The sequence below is a fragment of the Rhododendron vialii genome, chromosome 10a (genome assembly GCF_030253575.1).
Source record: "Rhododendron vialii isolate Sample 1 chromosome 10a, ASM3025357v1".
Taxonomy (NCBI): domain Eukaryota; kingdom Viridiplantae; phylum Streptophyta; class Magnoliopsida; order Ericales; family Ericaceae; genus Rhododendron; species Rhododendron vialii.
The window spans coordinates 10600366-10614037 of NC_080566.1; the positions used below are offsets into that span (position 1 = coordinate 10600366).

Genomic DNA, 13672 nt, shown 5'->3' on the forward strand with positions numbered 1-13672 from the left:
CGGATGTGGTTTGACATGCTTAGACAGCGTTTTAAAACTAGAACTGTATAGTGAGTAAATTAAATCTGTAGCAAAGTTCATCTTTCTAAGGCTGCCAACCCGTTTTGGACACTCATTAGAAACTACAGATCAAATTCAGATTCCATTGTTTCAATAAAACTTCATCCAAATCAAGTGACTTTCAAGCTTTGACCCATAATGTGAAAAAAGTAAAGAGTTACAAACTAGATTTATGAGCTTACATCTCCCCACACACAATGTATTATGTATGACATCCTCACCCCTGGCATAATTTGGAAAAAATTGCAGTACAGCATATCGACACATAACTGGTGTATTAAAGCCATGCAAGTGTAGTCCAAAGTAAACTGCAAAATGCTGGTCTAGGCCTTACAAAATAATAATAGAGGTTGCAACATTGGGAATACAGGATCGCTTTGGCAGGGAGATGTGAGACGGGTTACATATTGTCAAACAAGAGAACAAAGAGACGCAGTCATAAGTGGCTGCATACAATTCATCAAAGTATAGAGAGTTAGCCAAATAGCACTAAGCCTAGTTGGTCACCCTTGTACACTCTCTACTGAGAGGTCAAGGGGTCAAATCTTGCCAAAGGCAAGAACTAATTATCCTACACAGGAGTGTTTCCTAATTTATTTGTGCCCCCTATGGGGCTATTGTTGGATTCTAATATATTGGGCCTGATTTAGCGGTTCCAGACCTCACATGATTGATGGAGTATGTCGTTATTGCAACTATTACCATGTAGGTCTTACTGCTTAGCATCAAAAAGAGAGAGTACAACATAACTAAAAAAATACAGCCCTAAAAAAGGAAAGCAAATGACTAAGTCACCCTCATGAATATAAAAAAGAGATGAATGCAAGTAAATATCCAAAATTCCCTGTCACCATTGAGAGTCGTAAAGTGAGAATAAAAAAATGCAAAATGGCGGAACTTACTAAAAAAATCAACCAACTACTAAGTTGAGGAGACAAATGTTTGAGATAGAATCTAAGAGATCAAACGAAGAAAACTAAACTAAGACAATGGTAATATTGTGAGAAACTCATTCTCCATCAGAAAAACTTCCTATTTTATCCACCAAAAGCTAGATTACAGGGAGTATAACTTGGATTATAGAAGGGCATAGACAGAGAAAATTTGTTTTCAGTGATATAAAGAGGGGAAAAAAAAAGGTTTTGGCCTTCACTAACAATTCAGACAACTGCTCAGATCAGGACGAGTTATAGAAGTAGAAACTAGAAAGAATAACCTCTCCAAAGCCAGATTGACAGGCTAATTTAGGAGGATAAACACCTTAAACACCACGCTATGCAAGCAGGAAGGGATGAATCCTACCCCGCTTTTGTTTAATATCATTATAAATAAGTTACCTATGTGTTGCCTATTTATTGCTCCATGTGCACATTATGCAGATGAATTCATCAAATCAGCTACAATGCCACTGCATTTCATCAGAAGGATCATCATTTGCGGGGAAATGTAGACACCATTGGTGGTGGAACTAGGACTTTGACTGCTCTCGTTTTTCTTAGCCTCCACTTGACAATATTTCTTGTTGATGGCATTGTCAGCTTTGGTAATATTGTCAATTGACCCATTCATCATCTGGCAACTTCTTTAGGGCGGACTTTAATTTTGGAATTGCATTGGGAGATTCTTCCTCAACCGGCTTGCTTGCTTCACCTGATCCATCTTTACATTCATTTTGCAAAATAAAGCTTTATTATATGCCGCCTGAGCACTGGAGACTTTCTTGAACACAACCTGGCACATTGAAGATTTCCAAAACACGCGTGTTCCCAACTCATCGAGTTTCCTGAAATGAGCAAATTTCGCTTTCATTTCGGTAACCTAAGGCAGTGGTGGTCAACGAGGGAATTTCATCACCACCATTGTTGGTACAGTCGGACACACCATTTTCTCATCGCCTTGAACTTCCAAAGGTGTCTGGTTGGTTGTTTTCTTTTCTCCAGTCAATGGCTTTGTCTGATTCACTGCTGTTGCCTTCTTGATCCCTCGTTGAACCCTCAATGGAGCTGCAAACAACAAGAGCAAGGATATAAGATAGAGAAGGAAAAGGCTTACACACGTACTTATAATTGACAATCAGCAATTTACGCGAGTATATTGCACAACATACGAAAGAGAGCCATTTAAGGTGCAGGAAAGTAGTGATCAAGAAAGGACTCAACAACTATTGGTCATTGAACTTCAACAACTATTGGTTGCAAGAATCCCAAGCTATATGCTTTATGATTTATGCGTTATCTACAACCTGACTCTTTCTTTTCAGATTCCCAAACTATGGTCATTTGAGTTTCCAGATCATCTTGCATCTAGGGGCGAACGCATGAACATGACATCTCCAATGGAGCTCGCACCACATTTGTGGAAGCAAGCAATAAATCTAAACTGTCAAAGCTGGTGATATTGAGCACATCTATAAACCACATACATACCGCATCCGCGTAAGGCACCATTTACCGATTAGGTACCATGCATGCAAGATACTTACTACAAGCTATCTTACATGGACTCGGGTGAGTATCGGGTGCAGGTGCAAGTCCAAGCATCGAACCTTCCTAAACTTAAATCTTAATACTCGGATATGTGTTCCCAAATTGGGTATGGGTACGGGGACACGTCCTGAACACTTGTTTTTAGTATATATTGCGTAATTTTTTCAGATTATGTACCATAAATTATATTTAGAAATGTATTTAAAAAAGAAGGGGTTAAGAAAAATATGTTTTTGCTTTTTCATGTCCATATGAGACTAGAAATATTGCTTTTCTAGTTAATTTGACATTAATTTTTCTGTAAATATGATTACAAATAGAGGATTCCGAGTGTCAAAATAGATATGAGTTTCGGACACATCAACATGGGTACTTCAGCCAGAATGAAAGATCCATGTAAATTTACTTCTTGTGCATCTCAGGTGCTAAGAGAGAGTATTTTATGACAAAGTTAACAAAATTCTGCAATTCTCAATCTGTTTGAATGCAATTGGATTGATCTCAAAGCAGGTTTTGTATGTTATCGACACTGACAATTAGGAATGCAACTAAAATGAATGCAAAAAGGGTGGTTACTTATTTTTTCTATAAAAAGAATTGGTTTAATCACTTAGCTGTTAAATAAGTAGTAGTTAAGGCGTTGGTACAGAGTTGCGTTAGCTATGGACATAGACTAGGCTGAAAAGGATATTACAAATAATGCAAGGGCAAAAACTAAATAGCAAACCACCAAAATAAGGAAATCAACATGAATGCTTGGCGATCACACGGAACAGTAGTACAATACAAACCTGGACATTTGATTGTCAGTGCTGCTACCTCCCTTCGGCTCCCACTGCCATATCAAGCTTTGTTTGATTTCCTCAGTAACACAAAGACGCGATCCCAGGTTTGCGACACTTGAATTATTTCTCCTCATTTGAACGTTACATCTTTCTCTTGTTAACATGTGACAAACCATGAGAATTAACTTTGGGGGTTTATTTCCTTTTGTCAACTAGTGGGATGCAATGTCTAACGGAAACCCGTTCCAAGAGAGTGCAAGAATCTCCTATGGAGATCATCCAAGAGCCTGGTAGAAGGAACACTATGTTATTTAATGTGGATCCCCGTGAGAAGTAAATTCACCTTCTAACTGATCTGGTTACAATTATATTTGATGATGAAGTGACTCATCCTCAACCTGGGAGGATTCGAGCCCCTCAATAGCTGCAGTAAGTTGTCAGGATATTTTGTGAGTCATTTATGGTTTGTAATTATAAAACTTCTTTAAACACGTGTTTCCTCTTTTATGACAAAGGAGGGTATCAAATATAAGGAAATGATATCATCATATGCAAAATGAGCAAAAAATCAGCTTTGGTTTCTCGTTCCCTCTCTCCCACTCTCTGTCACCTCCCTATAAGTTTTTTTTTTTTGCCAAGTTTGGTTAAGTAGAATCTCAGTTGGAACAGTAGGCAGAAGTTAATCATGTCGTTTCTAAGGCCCTCAAGGACAGTTGCAATTTTTAAGTAAGAAGGCATGTCACTAGAAGCCCACCTTCAAAACCATCAAGAGTCGGAATGACAATCAAAGAGTCATCGAAGATCAATAAATGACACATCATCTGGTTATGAATCTTCTAGCCCCACATAGATAGATCATGACCCCAAGTATGACCATGTTTGAACTAAAAAATGGGAAGTGTTTGAGATGAAATACCGGCTAGAACATGCTCTGAACCGTTAGGTGACGGCATGACTTGACAATACTCGCCACAAGAAGATAGAAGCCTGCAACAGAGTAAAGATTGAGACAACATACGAAAATTGATGAAAATCTCGATCAGAAAAATGATGAAAATCTCCGAAAAATGATGAAAGTCATAAGCACAGTTCAAAGCCACTACATCCCCACTCTCACGAGATCATTCAAGCGAAAAGAAAATACAATAGGCTTTATGAAAAGAACAAACGTTAGAGATACATGGATGTATTGTTGAAGCATGAGATTTTGGGCGCAGTGGGTAGTGCAGTGGAAGCTGCCATAGTGTGGGTGGAAGGGGTTTGAAGAACACCATAGGACACAAAAGAAGAAATAGACAGAAACAAGTAGAAGAAGAGAAAGAGGTGACTTCTATAGGAAGGCAGGACCAAAAATATGTTAGTTACTTACCATGGTTGAGGCTAGTGAAGATGGGAACGATGGCAGTTCGGCTGAGGAGAGCTGATCATCGGCAGTGGTGTGTTCAATTTTCTGGGAAAGGAAGACAAAAGTAGAGTGAAGAACACAAAAAAAGAACAAGGAGGGAAGCAGAGTGGGAGGAACAGGTGGTACACGGAATACAGATAGTGACATCAGATGTAGAAGAATGGAGAAAGTGGTTTGTCGATGATGATAGAAGAAGCTACCAAGGAAAAAAAAGGAGAGAGAACGGTTTTAAAATGCACCATTTTCTGTTACTTAGGCAAAAACAATTTGAGCGGCCATTTCTCAATTAGGCCAGACAAAAACAATTCGAGTGGTCAATGGATTTTGTGGTTGAATGCACAACGCAAACAAAAAACCCAACATAACAGATGGTTACAATAGCCGTCATAAGGGTAGCTATCCATAATATTTGTTACAGAATCGCAAGGGCTTATATTGCATAGACAGGAGACATGAAACAACGCAAACATAAATTAGACTTGCTGGCATGTCATTCCACGAAATGCAGGAATTGGTTCCGGGGACACAAAAGGAATTTATGGTTGTATTCATCTATAGTCCAATAGAGGAAAATTTTATTGAAATGTAAATTATTAAGATATAAAAGCAAAACACAAGTGAAATAAATGTCACATATCGAATACCAATCTAAAGAACTTAAACCAATCGCAGACTATTTCAATATACAATATGCAACCAAGATACAATGTTTGAAAATACTCGTACAAGTTGTATTCTGAAGAAAGCATAAGATTCTTACTATATCAGGACTCTCGTCTCACATTAGACTTATCTATGTGTTTAGTCCGTAAATTTGATATAAAAACTATATTGGGCCGTCTTATCTCTCTCATGTTTATATACAATAAATACCTATATACATGCTCCTTTTGGCGACCCAAACTTTGGATCTTCTACATACCCTCGCTCCCACTTTCGTTCCCGTTCCCACTTCGTGCAACTTAGGTGTTGTAAAAGGTTGGGATTTTGCATTAGGAATTTCTACAATCTAACACTACTTTCTTGCAAAAACTCTCCCTAGACCTCATAAGAAAGTCAAGAAGCTGAACTGACAAGTTTCGAAGCACCAATCTACAAGCAACAATTTAGAAAAGTCAATTTCCAACAATAAAATTGCCAAAAAGGCAAAAAGAAGTGATATTTTCTTTTATACGTTTCGCTACTTTTCCAATGATATATTATAGATTTGTAATTATTAGCACTGATCTTTGTTCTATTGACCATTATGGACTTTCAACAAAGGTTAAAATTCTAATAGTCTTACATTATCCAAGTTTTGAACACAATACAACAATTCAACTTTTAGCAAGAAAATATGTAACTTTAACTCGAACACGACATGTGAAATAATCAATTGCGGAAGAAGATTGTAAAAACTGTATTCATGCGGACTTAAAGTTCAAACACATAGATTTACATATCGGCCTACGTGTGAATAACTACACTAATGCTCACATTCATTGAACTAAATATCACTCGGGGGTAGTTGATGCAATAGAATATAGGGTCGTTTGTGTCTTTTAGTGTCCTTGGTGTTAGTAGAGTCCTCGGTTCTATAAATAGGGGTGTCGGTCTCTTATGTTGGTAGCTTTTGATTATTAAGAACACGGAAATATTTATTGAGACTTAGTTTCTCTCTCTACCCTTGGGAGTTTATCCCTTTGAATGGGATTTGCTCCTCTTTTTTTAATCTTTAATTCTATGTTGATATTTGATTACATCAGTAATACACTGCGTATATGTGGGGTCCTGTCAACTTGTCCCAAAAAAAAAAACGTGAGTGTGGTTGTCGCTGCGGAATAGCATGCTATGTGTTGTTGGGTCCATTTTCAAGAGTTTTGCTACAACCACACACACTTACACAAACTCACTCACATCGTATGTAGGTCCACACACACTACACACCTCCAATGTGTGAGGGGGCCCACATGTGATGTGAGAGAGTTTGTGTGTTTCTGTGTGGTTTTAGAATTATTGTCATTTCCAAACACCTTAATCCCGACTTGCATTTGGTCCCGATTGCATTCTGTTACTCCAATGCTTATTTTGCATTGCTTTATCTAATGGACAGTTGCATCTCCACGTGAAAGTCAGGATTACACATGGGGAAAGGTGTTTAATAGCTTATTAAACGTACTTCGGTCCATTTCTTAACAGCTTAAGCTCTTGGGACAATTTTTACCATACAAAACGCAACACATATTTTGCTCATGTTACTTCTAAAAACCACGCTTGAAGTGTATGCAAGCCTGACTCCAACAATGCTCATTAAAAGGTGCAAGGCACATTGAAACCACACCAATATACAACTTTTGGTGGAAAAGTAAACTTGTGCAGTGTCAAAAGATTCTTTTATCAATTGCCACTAGATAGATTTCTCGAGACGAAAGACAATACATAATGATTCTAGATAAATCATAGTAGATGGTCGTTTGTTCAAGTTATATCTGTTTAAAGAAGGTTGAAATTCAACAACTTTCACGAGTTGCACGTTTTACTAACAAAATCCATAATACGAAAGTCATATCTTATCACTGATGACACATGGCATTATTAATTTTTAAAAAGATATGTAAAGTCCCGTCTTAGCAACTTAAAAAGAGTACGAGTTGTTCGATAGATTACATCACAATTAAAGCTTCCCAAATCCCACCATTATCCTTCTCTTACCGAACTAAACGTGACAATATCAAGAAAACACGCACAAGGTTTTGTGAAACCAAAAACCAAATTAAGCCTTGTCAAGAGTAGGTTAACCACGGTGTTCTTAAAGCAGCCTGGGTGGCCGATTAATTGGTGCCTAGGCACTAGGCGGTACCCTGCCGCCACGCCTTGGGGCCTAGGCTTTTGTCTAGGTGTCAAGCCGATTAATCGACCGATAGGTGGGATTAATTGTCTAGGCAGGCTAGGTAGCTAGGCAAGATTACATGACTAGCTGGGGCTAGGCAAACGATTAGGAGGGTAGTCGATGTGATTTTAAAAAATTAAGGATTTTTGTATCGTGGTAATATACTATAGGGGCTTTGGTGTAGTTTTACTATGATATAAATACATTTCCGGTCTTTTCAAAAGCCCTAAATATCAAAACTTCGCATTAGACTAGCTATTTGGTACTATCAGTTTCATTTGGTTGAACTTTGGATGTTGAACTTCGCATTTGTTTAGTTTCCATCTTATTAATATTTTGTTCTACTTATGTTGTTGTATTTGCTCTCAAACTTGGGAAGAAGGTAGGAGAATATCTAAAAAAAAATTTTAAAAAATGGAAAATCTACCTAATGTCTAAGGCCATAGGCGCCGATAATCGGCCTAGGCACTAGGCGGTGCCTGATCGCCCAACTAGTGGCTAGCGACTTATAGAACCTTGGTTAACCAAATTAAAATTAAGCTTCATTCAATTCAATTGGGATTGGCTAAATGAGTACCTTTCCTTGTATTTTTGCACTGCACAGTCAACTATACGTTCAAGAAAAATAGCTACAGAATCCCTTGAGTGTTTTAAAAGGCTCTATGTTCACCTAGGAGCAAGGCAAGGCACGTGCCTTATCAAAGTGAGGCGCAAGTCCTAGAAATTAATCACATTTCTAATATAGGGAAAAAATTGAACATAAGTAAATGCTTCTACAATTTCAAATACCATAAATTATAGCATCCCCAATCAAAATACAAACAAAATTGTAACATCCATAAAAATCTAATGCATAACATTTAGTTCGAACGCATAGTAATATGGATAATGGCACTCAAATATCTAATCATAGTCACCTAATCTTTAACACCAATTACTTCATCATCTTCTTTGTCATTTGATTCATAACTCTCCACATTGGCTAAGTTTTCTTCAAGACTACAGTTTGGCTTCTGTGTTTCATTCAGTACATTGAGGACTAACGATTAGAGCCTTTTTAGTTAGAAGGATTTTAACCAGTGCATTGTCACATGTTTTAAACCTCAACAATCAATGGTTGCGATGAAATATGAAGAAATTTGAGTGTAGATCTAAGGGAATTTGTGAGGTTCTAGCTTTATGCGCCACACACCTAGCCATGAGGCGTGTTCCTCAAGGGCCTTAACTCTGCTTCATGGACATGCACCTCACCTTAGGGTGCTGATGCCTTTTCAATGTGCCTCGCCTCACTTAGCGCCTACGCACGTGAGGCAACACTTTTTAAACCAATATTACAGGGTAGTACTATTATTTATCTCATGAAAGCAACATTTGTTTTGATTAGTTAGGTTGAAACGACTAACATAGGAGAGAACATAATTCTTCCCATTACAAGACATATACGTAACTACAAACACATGTATACATTCCATACATAGTCACTGCCAACATCAATTTTCAATGGTGATTGTTATTGAGAGTTGATAGTAGACAATCATAGTCGATCACCTCAAACACATGGGAATTAGTACCATAGTTAAATTTGCAACATACTTGAACCCACTACTTTATCCAATATAGTGGAGAGAAAAAAATTGAGTAGCCACTCAGCAACCTTAATTTCTCCAGAAGTCTTTCACTGATCTTAGTTGCCACTATGCAAACGAGCATCATCAAGTTGTTCCATCACCGTGACACCTCCAACGTATTGCCTCAATCATGCATTGTCAACCCCACCTCCAACATAATGGATTCACCATATGTATCACTTTTCCGGTATACTTGAACCACTGACGTTGCCCATTTTCCAGCACAGTTGATCCCCTATGGTTGCAACCTTCTAGTATTTGCCATCAGTCGATTTAGAGTTATCTACAGCAATCCTTTGCCTCAAAAATCTCTTGAGACCATCTCTTTACATCAGTTCTCTGAATCCCCTATGTTGATATAACTTGTATCACTTAAACTTCCACTCCGTATAATCATTCATGGATTCTAAGTGGATATGATTTTTCTCATTGAATCTCGCCAATATAATCCCTAACTCCTAACTATTCTAAGGTAAATTTTGGATTCAAATCATTCCATTTGTGAGATTCTCAAGGCTAATTAGTACTATTTGGATTCAAATCATTTCCACGTGTGAGATTCATAAGGCTATTTACTACTATTCAGTGCAAAACAATTAGACTTTACAGCATAGAACAAGCATCAAAAGCATAAATGATGCTACAAAAGCTATTAATACCCTTCATTCAATCACCCAGCATTGAAGTTATTCCCACTTCAAGGAGGAAAGAAAAACATCGGTATTTATGCATACTCCTAAAAAGCTAATGCCACATGTGGTCTTCTGACAAGAAAACCAGTTGTACCAAGTGTAGCAATAGGAAAACCCATAATAGCATGAAGCAGGGGCAAGAGCGAAAGCAGGAATGGGTGCAGGGAAGCGGAGGGACCTAGAAACTCCTAAAGTTTTGAGCGCCTATGGAGCGTATATAGATTATATAAAAATATGTATATAACATATCTTTCAATACTTAACCATTAAAGAAAAAGTGATACTGAAAATTTTCCTAATCTTAAAGTGTAGTTATTGGAAGTTATATATTCTCAATTTGCAAAACTTCTTGACTAATATGATTCTCATATTCTCATTTCCATAATGGCATAACTCCCTTAAAAGTAAGAGAATAACTGCCTTAGCGACCCAATACGCTCCCATCTTAGTTAGGAGCAAGCTCTAGTCTTGAGGGGAGCAAGCTTCCAACTTGGGAGCGCCGATTCGAATTCCCGTCTAGAAAGCGCACCCATTTTAGATGGATCCTGCTACTAAGGGAAAACTTATGCACATGGTATGATATTGAGTATTTCTAAAACTTCCTCTAATTCAGACACGAGACATTGCAACTCCCATTCTGACTATTTTTGTTAGATATCTACATACATGGACACAAAAGTTTAAGTACATTCGATACTCATATTTAGAAATACGCTAAAAAAAAGTTCTCATCAACATCTATGTCCCTAGTGCACAAAGCATCAGCATGGACGTGACACGACACTGACTTTTTAACAAGCAAGTTTCGAAAACTTTGATGTCCAACATGTTGGGGACACGTCTGAAAAAACATATTCATGTATCGTAGGATATTATGAAAAATAAAGAATATAAGACTCTACAACGTTCGCACTTATTGTGTCACAGAAGAAACCATTTCACAGTTCACATGAATCTTTGTCATCGCTCAACCATCAACGAAATAAGACATTCTTAAGCTTCAACTAGGCCTAGCATTTCATTTGACACCTTCGAAGTATCCCATGAGTGTCCATAGGGTCCTAAAGTGCGTATGAAAAACTAGAACACCTCTTATTTCAGTGTAAAACATGGGTCCAAAGAGTCCGGGTCGCTGAAAATTGTCAGACGCCACACATGACCTCCATATAAAGGTGTGCTTCATAGATTGACACAAATACACAATACATATATATAATACAATATAAATATCGTGAGAAATGGATATTCCAAAGATATGTTGTAAATAAGTACTTTTATTATCTTGTTATAGATAGAAAATCAAAACCAAAAGCTGAAGTGCATTTACCACATTTCATAAATAAAAAAAAATCGTAAGTATTAAGCAAAAACCATTTCGAACGTCAACATCTATCTCTTTTCCTTTATTTCCCTTCACTCTGATCCTTAACTTCTTTCTTCCTTTTCTTATCATAGCTATTGGTACAAAGAGTTGTTCCTTCAAGTGCCCTTTTCCTCCTCATCTCTCCTTTCTCCTTGTTTTCTCTTCATGGGGGCGGGGGGAACCTCCACTAGGACATCTCTTCACTTTACAAAACAATACAAAGGTTTAAAATTTGCAAAGGATGTATTGTTCATAGTTTGACCTCAATTAAAGCCTCTTAAAATTTACGGTCCCAAAAGCATCCTATCGTATTAATTTTTAGTATTCCTAAAATTGGGTGGAAAACTGGATACTTACTCAGTGAATCCAATAGAATCCGATGAGTTTTCATAACGGCAGTATCGGATAAGCCTAATTACGTTCACAATGCTCCAATCCCCAAACAAGGGCAATCTAACCCGTCCCGAGGCTTCAGACATATTAAACAAGATATGATGATTGTTCTTCAAGCATTTATCAGAATGGATACAAACACATATTTAGTTCAATGAGCATACATATTAATCCAATGGGAAATGGGAAGTATGGAGTATTAGGAGGGACATCAGCTATGCTAATAATGCTAACGAAATCTGTAGGAAACATGGAATTACCTGAGACAACCAAATCCAGGGTTCAGACGATGTAAATAGTCTTGAGCAAGGGCAGGTAAACCTGAATTTTGGTGTCGAGTCACTGTCGAGTAAGTTCCAATTCGATCAATGAATACATATATATAAAGACACAGAGAGATACTAACACGAGAATATAGCAATATACAAAAGAGCATTCATTGACATCTTATTATGGGCACTGACAATTCAAACAAACTCGTGATATTCTTGAACGAACATAATATAACATGCACAAGTGGATAACAGTGACATTTAAGGATTGTTGAAATTATATGTAGTCACTCCATCGTCATGCATGAACTTTCCAAAATGGACATCATTAGTTTGATAGTATTGATGATATTAAACAAACCCATGGACGAAAAATGAGAAAACCAAATTCAATTTCGATGGCATCTCTTACTATTAGACTTGTCATTTCCCGTCATCAAACAACCATCTTGTTGAGACTAATAGTTGCTTATACAGAAGCCAAAACAAAATACAACATTACAAATGAAAATGAAAATGGAAGCCCAATACTATTATCGAAAACGAGAAACAATGAGAGAGCATAACTATGGAAAATTATTATTTTAAGAACAAAAGAAATAATTTCCAAGTTTGTGGCACGCTTCATCTTTCAAGTGATAGCATTTACCTCATTTGACCAAATCAGTTGAACATATGCTTTAATAGATTTTTTTTATTTGGCTTTTCTCTTTAAAACCTCAGTAGCTTTATTTGAAAATCTTAATCGAAGGGGCAAAACCCGACACTCAGTAGAGCCCTTAAACAAACAACTACTCCATGTCTTCCACACTTACATAAGTTCTCGTCAAATAGAACATTTGGATACACTTCTTCAACTACGTAGAGACGGCCAATCTGTCATCCAACATTTCTTTAATTTTTTTCCCAGATCCATTTATGTATGTTGTTGATATGATTTTATTAACCCTTGAGCATTCAGTAGCATATGACCAATAGTCCTGAGAAGAGAAAACTAGGATCTTGTGAAGAGGTCATGAAATATCAAAAATTTGAATTAAAGGTTAAAAATGCCTTCTTCTTTTTTTGCACTAATGCTAAGGGGACCGACGGGTTCCCTGCCGATGGGGTACTGACGGGCACGCAAGGCCCACTCCGGGTCCTGCACGGATGATCCAAGCCATTCAGATTGGCCTGTGAAAAATCAACCCAATCCAATATGTGTAGGTGCTCGATCCAATTAATCTGAATGAAAAATAGAAAATTGGATCGAGCACCTACTCATATCGGATTGGGCTGATTTTTTACAGGCCCACTCTGAACGGCTCAGATCATCTGCACAGGAACCGGAGTGGGTCTTGCGTGCCGGTCGGTACCCCATCAGTAGTCATCCAATCGGTACCAATAGGATGGCTCTCTTTTTTTCCGTGTCTCTTACAATACAGGACTAACAAAATTGGGTAGTGAACTACGATCAAACCACACTTAAGAGTATGCATATACACACACAGATACACAAACGTGCTCAATCCAAACCAGTCAGATCAAATGATTTTAAGCACATATCAATTACTGCCAGCCACTGGAGTAGGAGATAAAGAAGTTAAATCTAAGGTGCAAGAAGACGCAAACCTTTGGTAAATCACTGAAGCAATAGTCGAAAACAAGATGGTATTCGTTTTCGCTATCGTCTTCTTCTTCTTCGTCTCCGTCGCCATTGTTATCTGATGGAATCACCAT

The 13672-nt window shown here is 37.6% G+C and overlaps 1 protein-coding gene across 14 annotated transcripts in view; it reads right to left on the reverse strand.

Moving 5' to 3' along the window:
* The window catches only part of LOC131303340 (uncharacterized), a 58580-nt gene that overhangs the window by 25769 nt on the left and 19139 nt on the right, over positions 1 to 13672 (reverse strand). The gene's annotated exons all lie outside the window — the stretch shown is intronic.